We start from the raw sequence: 12148 nt of genomic DNA, 5'->3' as shown, positions 1-12148 counted from the left end.
GTGATACTTCCCGCGCACCCCTGAAATACACGTACCCTGCTGCTTTTGCATGTGATACTTCCTGCGCACCCCTGGAATACACGTACCCTGCTGCTTTTGCGTGTGATACTTCCCACGCACCCCTGGAATACACGTACCCTGATGGAATCGCGTGTGATGCTTCCCGCGCACCCCTGAAATGCACGTACCCTGCTGTTTTTGCGTGTGATACTTCCCGCACACCCCTGGAATACACGTGCTCTGATGGAATCGCGTATGTTACTTCCCACGCACCCCTGATGTACACGTACCCAGGACAATCGCGTGTGAAACTTCTCGAGACCCACTGAAATACACGTTCCCCGCTTGGCGCTTGCTGTTTGGCAGCCCTGTGAACTGGTCCAGGGTTAGCGCAGCCCTTTGCGATGATAAGGAATTTTGAAGGCTTTTCCTTGCGCGAGGGCGTTCTTGGGGGCGTAACTGGCACTGCTGCAGGGTCGCTGCGCCACTCGGCGCCACGGCTGGTTTTGGAGGCTAAAATCCATGAATACGCTGTGCGATGAAAAGGATTTTATCGCAGGCGGCTGGCGCAGTGTATCGCACGGGGACACTGTGCGCCAGCCGCGTGCACCACTTTTGTGTGAATTTCTATGAATTACCCTGTAAAACTACACACACCACCTTCTCTGTGGCTCAAAATGAAACTTTTTTAATTTACAGTGATTTTCCTGCGTGCTTAAAAAGGCTAGCAGTTTGGTTTACAAATTTGAATACATGAGGTCTCACTTTTGCAAGCATTACTCGCCCATCCCCAAAAACCCAAGCATCAGTACATGCAGCACAATTCTATTTGAAGGCTAGGTATAGGGAGTGAGAGTTTTTGGAAAATTGTTTTTCAGAAACACCCCCCCCCCACCCTCCACTTAAAGGCCTGTGTTGGGGAAGTTGGCAGTTTAGGGATTGTTTTATTTATTTTTTAGTGCAGGGACAAAGACACCTCTCTTCCTAAAAGAAGTCGGGGTCAACAGGAAAAATAGGATTACCCAATTACATTACAGTCTATAGTTTTCAGCGTACACTGGGAATGAGCTTTGTTAATTTAGAATGATAACAAAAATCACCCCGTGATGTTTTGCCAAAGGGGAATTAATTAAATTAAGATTTAGTCACATAGGCTAAGGATCTACATAGTTCCCCCCCCCCACCAAATAATGGGACATAACCCACCAATGAAAGGGAATGGGTTAATTAAATAGACCCCGCCCCTAATCTGACCCTTTGTTTGACAATCTATTTACTTTTGGAAATCTTAGGGCTTGGCACTCAGGGACTGAGCAGCTTTGCTTGTAGAGGAAAACAGGATTCTAGCCAGCACTTCTGTCTATTGGATCCCACAGCACTTCTGTCTCTCTGTCGCCAGTGAAGAATCACAGCCTCGGTTTTTCTAGTCTTCCCAGCAATATTTTCACCCAGATGAAACTTCAACAAACCTTCTTTGGTAATTATGGGAGCTGTCACCCTTGATAATCATTTTGCAGCTCTTTCTGTTGGTATTTTTAGCAGCTCTCCCCTCTCTCATAGTGCATCCACTTTATACACCAGAGATGACACCATCAAGATTTCAATATTGGGCAGTGCCCTGAAAGAATTCTTGCAACTTTGATTGGTCCTTCACATTTCTCTCTAAACCTTTGCCCATTCCCTGTCTAAGGATTGGTTCAGCAGTCTAGAACAGAACTATTGCAACTCCCCTTTGAAATTCCCCTTTTTTTCTTATGCCAAACTTAGCCAAAAAGAAGTTACATGGCAAAACTTCATAATTTACTAATATATATATATATATATATATATACATATACATATACATATATTACATGGCCACGGTAGTGGCCATGTAGTTATGGTTAAGTTGGTGTTTCCATAGGAAGAGCACTTTTTGGGTGGCTTATAACTTCGCTCCCCCTGGACGAATCCTCACCAAACTTTACAAAAAAAAGTATATGGCCCACTCTGAATTTGTTTGCAAAGTTTGGTGAGGATTCGTCCAGGGGGGGAAAAGATATAGAGGGGGGGGTCCCAAAACATTTTTTTTCCCATAGACTGAATGGGAAAAAACTTTGCGCACGGCTACAGCCCGAACCGCTGGACGGATTTACATCAAATTTGCGGCAGGAGCGGCGGCCTGGTCCCGAAAGCGTGTTTTTGCACATTTGATGTAAATCCGTCCAGTAGTTTTTTAAAAAATGACCAAAATGTAAGGCAAAATAATTAGTGATATCTGTGTTCGCTTCGCGGACGGACTTCCCTGTTCGCTCCGCAGACAGCACCCCGATTGGCCCATGGCCTTGCGTCATGTCCGCGGACATGTGACGTGTTCGCTGATTGGACGGCGAGGGGCGTGGAGCGCGTCAGATTTTCTGTGGCGCCCGCCATCTTGTATTCGCCGTCGACCGCGTACAGCGTAGTGAAACGTGGATAAAAAATTAAATTGTATTTAGTGCCCTGTGTTGGTGTGTAAGAGTGTTTGGGGAGAGTGGGGGAGTATGAGATAGGTTCAATGTTTTGTTTTTTTATGTGCTAGACGTTTTTGTTGCGTTCGATTTGTCCGCGGAGAACACGGCTGTTCTGACATTTTGTAAATAAACTAAATGGTGGGGTGTTTAGAGGACGGAGTATGTGTCATTTTTGTTCGCAAGGAAGGTAAAAATGAGCTATGAACACTCACGGTGTACTTAATTGTTCGTAAATACACAAACTGGGGGTGTCCTCAGGACACTGTCCGTATTGTAATGTGTCTAGTTGAATGTGTTCTAAGAACACTCGCGGTGTCCCGAAATGGTTGCAATTACACAAAATGGGGGTGTTCTGAGAACGTTGTTTGTATTGTTCGTTGTCAGGGTGAAAGTGTTTTAAGACCACTCCTTTTGTCCGCTAATAGTACAATTTCCTATGGGCGTCAATCGGCTTTTTGTCCACTAAAGAAACGATAAATCCGGCTGGTGTGCGCCGACATTATGTGATAATCCTATGACTGGCGCTATTGACCTGGCTGACTTGCTTTTGCGACACTAAATCATATCTCCCGCCCCTAAGCCTGATATTATCAAAGCATTCATATTCCCCGCCTCTCTCCGTGACGTTACAGGGTGCGTCATCAAACACGCCCAGTCCTCTCCAGTCCTAAGTGACTTTACACAGAACCCGGAAGACAACACATATTATGTCACAACACAGTGCGTCACAATTTGCATTTGTCTTTGATGTCGATCCGCAAAAGTTCATGTTGAGGCACGCGATGTTCCTTTGCGGTACAGAGGGTGTTAGATCAGCTTACAACTCAGTGCGCCACAATTCGGAATATGAAACTGTGGTTTAAAAGTAAATAGCAGGATTGTACATTTGGTAAAGTACATTTATTTCACATGAAATGTTTAGTGAATATTCAGCGATTTGCTATTGTCTCTGCTGTCGATCAGCAAAACTTTATTTGGAGCCACGCGTTGTTCCTTTGCGGTAGATAGGCTGTTGGTTTATGATAAAAGCAGTAAATGGTCGCTCTGATAATCGGAAGGTTGCTCCAAAAATGAGCCATTAGACCACCCTATTGGTTGGTATGTTGTTTGTAGCCGCTAGTACTGCATAAGGGCATATTGGTCCTTGACGATTGTCCCATAAAATGGTGAGGGTCATGAAGTTGCATATTTGGACCTGCACCTGGCAGTTGAAGACCCCATCCGCTGGAGTCTGTAAATCGTGACATAGGCAAAATGGGGCCACATACCTGTTTTAAAAAACATAAATTAGTCTCACCAGCCGATCTTCATTAAAAATCATAATTTTATTTATTAGGGCGTGAAACTATTTGCTATCGAAGATAGTGCCATGGAGTATGTTAATAATAAAATAATAATATTTTCCCATTCATATAGCGCTAAGAACCGTGAGGTATCTAAGCGGTGCTTATTATTGCCGGGATTCGAACTTGCGTTAGCAAGCTGTGCACGGATGTCAAAGCGAGTGTTGTACTCGCTGTGCCACTTGACAGGCTACAGTGAAGTGGCACAGCGAGTAGAGCGCTTGACCGCCTATAGACCGGTTACATTATTTATATTAACCCACCCTGTGTCGTCTGCCTTTTTGAGAGCCCTCTAAACAACAGGGGATCAATTTGGTGGTGATAGTGCGCAGTAGAAAACATTATGCCACTTTCAACGAACAAGTTCAACTTGAGCGGTCTTTTATGCTACGCTATTGTAATTATATTTGGTATAAAATAATCTAAAGGGTTACTTACAGTACAATTGCAATTTCCATTGTCTACGAGTGGTGCAGTCCCAAAATACGACTCTGCGTGTGCCAACGATCTTTCGCATAGTGATATAATATATAAAAGTGGTTTCGTTTCATAAATTTCATCCTTATCTTCTCTTACGTTTTAGCAACACTCCTTCAAGAGAAGTCTTTCATCACAATCTCTGTCTGTCAAGGTCAAAACACAAGGTCAAGGTCAAAACACAAGGTCAAGGTCGTGAGCCTCTCCGGGGCCCGAGGAAAAAATGGAAGCAGCTGACCTTCACTGTGAACGAGCATAAATTCTTAATTTGCAACATTCTGTGTAAAGCCATCTGTGAGAAGTTGGTTTTTGCACGCCATGTTTGTATATTGTTTGCGTGATATTAAAAAAAGTTTGTTTAAGGGACGTTATGGTTCTAAGTACAGCCGAAAGACCCCTGAAAATCGCAAGTTATGGTAAGCTATGAAAAATAACTCGCGCCACCACAGTGCACTACTAAGACTAACACCCACGACATCAAAGATGACATCGCAAATGTCATTGATGAAATCACTGATGACATCATATGTGTATGTACTTTTCATGGAATTTGTGTACTAGGGATTTTTATTATAATGTTGCGAAAAAAGTGTCAAGGCTATTGCAATAAATATCATACCGTTATTAGTGCTTTGAACGATGCATTGATATAAATAGCTGTCATGATCTCTGCTTCCAAAAGGTCAGGGTTTTCCTAACTCCCTTGGAAGCAGATCCATAACCCAGGTTCCGAGTCCCAATTGGGACCTTTTGGACCCAGTCCTGGCGCCAGTGGCACCAGGCTCATAAATATGCCCAGTCCCAGCGCTGGAAGCGCCGGGCTCATAATGCTTCGGTGGACTTACCTGCAGCAGACCATGCTGCTTACTTACCTGCCAGTTGAGCCTCTGATCCTCTTCTGTTTGGAACTACTTTTCCTGTTGGGTGGGGCAGGAGCCACTCCCTAGATTCAGAACACTGGAACTCTTCTGGAAAGCAGGAACTCTTTTCTTACCTAGGCGTGGCTGTGGACGGAGACACCTAAGCACTACAGGAGGCTATTTAAACCACACCCGATGGATGAATCTTGCTTTGCGTTATTCTGCATCCTCTGCAGCAGAACGCTCATCGTGTCTTCTGCATCTGATCCTGGGCCTAAGAAAAGAGGCTTACCATCCTGAATCCAGTCTTCAGCAACACCTATAAAGACAAGAAAGAACAGGTTAGCATTACGGTCTTCAGTGACAGCTCTTCACTTACCTGGTCCATCGGCTGTCACCAACGCCTCGCGCTGCATTCCGGCATCTGAAAGACAAAGGCTTACCTACTCTTCGTGCGCTCCGGAGGTCTTCACACTGCATTCCGGCATCTGAAAGACAAAAGCTTACCAACTCTTCGCACGCTCCGGAGGCCTTCGGCGCTGCATCCCACATCTGAAAGACAAAACAGGTGCGTTTAAAGACATTGGGGAACTTTAATACTCACGTGCCATTACTCCTTTCCACATCTAACCCAGTGGGTATTCCGGCACCCTGCAGCCGCTCCGAACTTGTACCTGCAAAATAAAAAGACAGTTAGAGCGCATCGTGAAGCAGGCAACAAGCGCTTACTTACGTGCTTCCAGGCGCTTCTATTCATCACACGGGCTCCATCTTCAACTCACTTCAGCCCGTCATCCGCCATCGCCGAAACCCTGCAAAACAAGAAACCTCATTACTAAAGACTTTAAAGACATTAGAATTACTCGAAACTTACCGTTCGTGCAGTAAACGACGGACAGCAGTCCTCTGAAGTCAAGAGGCCTGCTCCCCTTATCCAGTGAAGAAACCCTGCACCCTGCCCCGAGGCAGATAGAGAGCACGGCGTTCACTTACCTAAGGTGAGAGCGTTAACCTTTGGGGTTCTACAGGAGAAGAGAAAGGGAAGAAGAGAGAGACATTCAATAACCCAGTTCCTTAATCCCATATTTTCTATCTGCAGACATCTTACCCTTCGAGTCAGACATACAGTGCACAGAGGTCCAGCCCAAAGAGCCAGCCGTGTGTTACACATCACCTTTGAAGATACGGTATACGCCCAGTCAAGACCGGCGCCTCTACGGGAATCAGGTGAGCGTTACAATAGCATTGTATTATGGGATTCTATCTAGTATACTGAGCTACTAATGGAGAAACATAGCATTGTGTGCAGAGTACAAGATGAAAGTATAATCTTTGTAATGTTAATATGTTGAATAATGAAATGATAATTGTCCTGAAATGTTCAAAAATTCACAAAATGGGGGTGTTCTGAGGACGTTATTCGTATTGTGTGATTGCCTAGCTGTATGCAATGAGGGAATGGCACAGAGAGTAAAGTGGACGCCGTCCGCGGACACCGCGGCTGTTCGTGGACAGGGCGTGCCACATCCGGGTTTTTCCAGGAAATCCAACATGGAAAGAAGACTGTACGGATCAGCCAATCAGATGTCGAGGTTGTGGATTTGTGTTGAAAGAGACTGTGTGTGGTGAAGATGGCAGAAGTGGAGAAAGTCAGGGTGTTGGTGCTCGGAGATATGTTTGTGCATGGTTTACAGCAGTACGCTGAATGCAGGTATGTTGCAAAGAACTTTGATGTGAAAGGAGTGGAGGTGGTGTGGAGCACTGTGCCTGATTGCAATGTACATGGAATTGTACAAGTTTGTGAGGATATGGCCACGATGAACAGTCCGCATGTGGTAGTTTTGCACTATGGTGCTTTCCATTTGGGCAACGTCAGTGCCCCTACTTTGTTGGCTGAATTGGAATGCTTGGTTCAAGCCGTAATGAAGATCCTTCCAAATGTGAAAGTAATTTTTTCTGGATTACTACCTAGGGCAATATGGGACAATAGTTCAGTTTTTTGTCCTCAGCAAAACATTGCTAGGTGTGTCATCAACTGAGGCATGTGTGCCTTCATGCTTAGAGCTGGTATGTTCTTCTGTAACAATGAGAATATTGATGCCAGTAATGCTGTTAATTTTAAAGAAGATGGCATTTCTTTATCTTTTACGGGAAATGCCTTTCTATTTTGGAATGTAAGGTTTACTTTGGAGAAGGTTATGTAAAGATTTTAGGAGTAAAGAAAGAAAAAAAAACAAGAAAAAAAATACAAAATAACAGGTGTCTGTCAAGCAACTGTAAAAAAAAAAAAGAAAACGGCTCTTTTCAGAGCCAACTTCAAAGGGGAAATGGGGCACACTATTTAAATTTACATTCACCACGCTCAGATTTTCGATGTGTCCGCGGACATGGCGGTAGTCCGCGGACATGAAAATCACTATGAGGGGGTTAGTATGTTCTATGTTACATGTATATGAAGTCAGGGATATTATGGTTAAGTTGTGCTACTAAAAACCTATGAAATTCAGTGAAAAAACTTTGTTAAAGTGGCGTTATGGTTAAGTTGCGCTACTAAAAACCTATGAAGTTCAGTAAAAAACTTTGTTAAAGGGACGTTATGGTTAAGTTGCGCTACTAAAAACCTATGAAGTTCAGTAAAAAAACTTTGTTAAAGGGACGTTATGGTTCAAAGTAAAACCGAAAAACCCCTGAAATTCGGCAGTTATGGTAAGATAAGCAACCATAACTCGCGCCGCCACCGTGCACTGCTCACACTAACACCCAGGACATCAAAGATGACATCACAAATGTCATTGATGACATCACTGATGACATCACGTGGCTGGCTCTCCTTTTTTTACTTTCCTGACATATCTAGGCCACATGATTTTCTTCAGTAACAGTCAGGAACTAAAAATTGAAAATTACTATATTCGTAGACTTATCCTTCAAGTATGTTCTTAGAATAATTCCCTTATGGTTCAGTCATATCATATGAAACATATACATAGGAGAAGTCACAACCTTGAAAGACAGCAATCCTTTTTGTGCATTAAAATTATCAGTAGATTTATCAGCACTTTCTGATACTTTTGATGTTTTTTTATTACTGTACTTTCCCTGTATATGCTCATATTTTTATATGTTGTACTCACACTATTTTCCTTAGGGTCCAGACACATCATGTGATATATATAGATAGGGTAAGTAACAGCTTTGAAACAGAGCAATCATTTCTCTCCATACAGGTAATCAGTTAGGTTATGAACACTTTCTGCTACTATTGCTGTTTCTTTTTCCTACTTCAATTCCCTTGTATATATTCATATTTGTATGTGGTGTTGTCTCTTTGTGATTTGTGTATAATAATGCAATTATGCAGTAAGTGGGTTTTATTGCCTACTTATCACAAGTTTCACTATATGCAAAACTCTAATATGAAAACAGTTATCATTTCAATGTTCAACATGGCAAGCTTATGAATATTGCACCTCCATCATGTATGCTGCACACAATGCCTATGTTTCTCCTTGAGTACCTTAGTATACTGGATTGAAGTTAATAATAGAATGCTATTTATATCAATGCATAGCTTAATGCATTGATTAGCACTTGATATTTATTCCAATAATCTTTGACACTTTTTTTATTAACATTACACTAAGAATCCCTTGTACAGACTTTTCATGAAAGGTAAATGCACATGTGATGTCATCAGTGATGTCATCAATGACATTTGTGAAGTCATCTTTGATGTCCTGGGTGTTAGTGTTAGCAGTGCACAGTGGCTGCGCGAGTTATGGTTGCTTATCTTACCATAACTGCCGAATTTCAGGGGTTTTTCGGTTTTACTTTGAACCATAACGTCGCTTTAACAAAGTTTTTTCACTGAATTTCATAGGTTTTTAGTAGCGCAACTTAACCATAATGTCCCTTTAACAACGTTTTTTTTACTGAATATATATATATATATATATATATATATATGAAAAAAAACCTTGTACAACGGTACAAAGTAAACGGAGTGCAGTCCAGAAGGCAGTTCAGAGCGTATAATCCACGCTAAACATTTGAGTCAGGAAACCAAGTTGCCAGGCAAAAAATTATATTTCTTTAATTCATTAAATGTCAAGGACAAAGAAAAAAAACACACAATAACAACGCGTTTTGCGGCAAACACCGCTTGGTCACGTTTAGGGTGTGAACACAGAGAAGGGACTTTTCAACTGGCTTGCTCTCTATGGTTCCAATGTGTAGAGTAACGTACACATACAGCCTGCCTGTTGACAAAATCCGCCATCTTTGAACATTACGCACAACATGGTAAATCATTGTAAATTCACGTGAATGTATACAAAAAGGCATTAAAGGCATAAAAATGGGCCCTAAATGTACCAAATTTTTAAACAACATTTAAAGCTGCACAACATTGGTATTATGTCCAAAATATTACCAAAATATTGGTTGTAAAACATCACAACTGCAGCTTGCATATAATATATGCTTAATATCGTATCTCCATGTGTTCTGCCTAATTGCCTGTTACGTTCCAAATATGGAAAAGCAAACAGCAATTTAGGCTTATGTTATTGTGCACAATTAGATAAAATGGAGACATGGATCAGACAAATGTACGATCGATGTGAACCTTAAATCCTACCCTGCAAGTCCGGGAAGTTGCCATTTGAATACAAGGTCTGCGTCTATCTGTGTACCTTCTAAGGATAAATGCTGCTAATTGCTGTGATGGCTGGCCAATTAGATGTTAAGGTAAATAGATATATTAGACGTAATTCTCGCAAGGTGAAAAGGTGCTTTAACTAAAGTGCATAGTGCTCATGGTAATGGTATATTAAGGTTCCTATGTCCAGAATTACCTCCTTAAAGTGCAAATGACTATTAATACTGTCTGTGCAAATATGCAATGTACAACTTGATAGTAATAAAGTGCAATGTGCAGTTAGTAATAGTATTCCCTATGTAGGGATACATAAAGTGCTTAGTGCATGTAATGTCAAGACATTGGATAACCATATTTTACATTGCCTAGTAAACTAGATGTTATTAGAATACATAGTTAAAAAGAGAATAAAAGCACCATAATAAAACCTTAATACATTGTAAAACACCTAAAAGATTTGCTAACCATGAGTGCAGGCTAAAAAAGGCAGAATGAATGGTGTACTTAGAATTGTTAAACTGACAGTTGTCCTGTGTTCCTAAATGTTGAAGCAAGAACATTGCCCACCCTTTAAAAAGAAAGAAGTATAAAATAAGATAGCAAAAATGGAGAGAGTCCAAAATTAATTCAATTTCTCTTTTGTGAGTGAAATATTGAATTGGTAGTTTCTCAATCCTAAATGCCAATGTGAAAGCTTTCCTGCTGCAACGTTATGTAAGCCCCTATATACAATTAGTCAATTTCATAATAAATTGGTCAAAAACCAGCGGTGTAAAAAATGTTACATATACTGAAGATTGTACAAAGGTCTCTGTGAGTAGAAAAATTATGATAAGAAGATAACAAAAATATATCTAGAGTTTGTGAAAAGTACATTCAGTATGAGTTCCAGATACAAATACAATCTTTGTACTTAGGTGCCTAAGAAAGTATAGAGTTCTTCGTCCAGATTATGGCCCTTTGGTTTCTTTGTTTCCAGGTCTAGGATGTATTTTGTCCCAGATTGTATGAGGAGGAGCTCCCGATTACCTCCTCTTGGTGCTTTCAGAACAGTGTATATGCCAAAATAAGCAAAACCTTCAAGTGTCCCTCCATGTTTTTCCTGAAAATGTAAGGCCATGGGGTATGTGGGGTCGGTGTTTTTAATGGCTCTTATATGTTGAAGTAACCTAAATGTTAATTTGCCAATGGTACTCCCCACATACCATTTGTCACAGGGACAAGTGAGTACATACACAACATACTCTGTTTCACAAGTGATCCTCGATTTCATAATCACATTTTTGTGTAGTACAGGGTGGAGGTAATTTTTAGAATTTTTGGCAAATTTACATGCCTTGCATTTCAGAAAACCTTCTGGTTTGGCACTAAGCCAACCTTGACCTGTTGGGATGGTTTTAGGGCTCATGTAACTGGATACTAGGTTATCCTTGAGTGAGGTGGAGCGTCTAAAAGTGATATTGATGTTATTTCCCCAAATACTTCCCAGATGTTCATCTTGTTTGAGTATATGACAGTGTTTATGCATTATGTGGCGTATATTATTCAAAGCTTTACTATACGTCAAGGTGAGTCTAGTGTCTGTTGCATCTGGGTCTGCCTGGGTTAGAGCTTTGGACATCAATAAAGTAGAGCGATACTTTTCCCTTGCTTTATTATTCGCTCTTTCCAACACTTTCTTAGGGTAACCTCTTTGTTAGAAATTTAAGGCCATACTTCTGCATTCCTTACCAAAAGTTTCAAGTTGATATATATATATATATATCACTAACAAAAAAGATACTTAAAGGGAGGTTATGGTTATGTTGCTTTAGCATAGTATTTTCAGTAAAGGTGATAGGTTTTTGGTACCGCAAATGAACCATAACATCCAGTTAACAACGTTTTGTTACTGATTCCTTGGCTGCCCTCATGACTTGTTGAAAGCCCAAATTCCCCGGAGTATGTATCCATTTGTACTACCCCTTCCCTTTCCTAATAGTGTTGGTGTACCTTAGAAATTAAAGGTGTACATTGTAAGAGTTGGTGAGTGTGAGAGTGGTTTTTGTTTTTGTATTAACATTGCATGGTGAGCCTTTGCTGAACATTACTGTCCGAGATTACTGCAGGTAAGCAATATGGAGGTTTCCTAGGGAGACTGCACTTGGCCGGCATATGTGCAATCACAATGCAAGTATCCGTAGGACTCCAGTAGTACCGCATGTCTGCATCTTCTAATGCACTTTTAATTAGTTGTGGGAGCGTACGTCTGTCCGTTGCACAGCTATGCGCATGCGTAGGGAATCCTCTGTGTGCTGGTAACACCGCCACTGTCGG

The sequence above is a fragment of the Ambystoma mexicanum genome, chromosome 4p, assembly GCF_040938575.1.
Source record: "Ambystoma mexicanum isolate Mex_15411 chromosome 4p, UKY_AmexF1_1, whole genome shotgun sequence".
Lineage (NCBI taxonomy): Eukaryota > Metazoa > Chordata > Amphibia > Caudata > Ambystomatidae > Ambystoma > Ambystoma mexicanum.
This window is presented reverse-complemented; position numbering follows the sequence as displayed.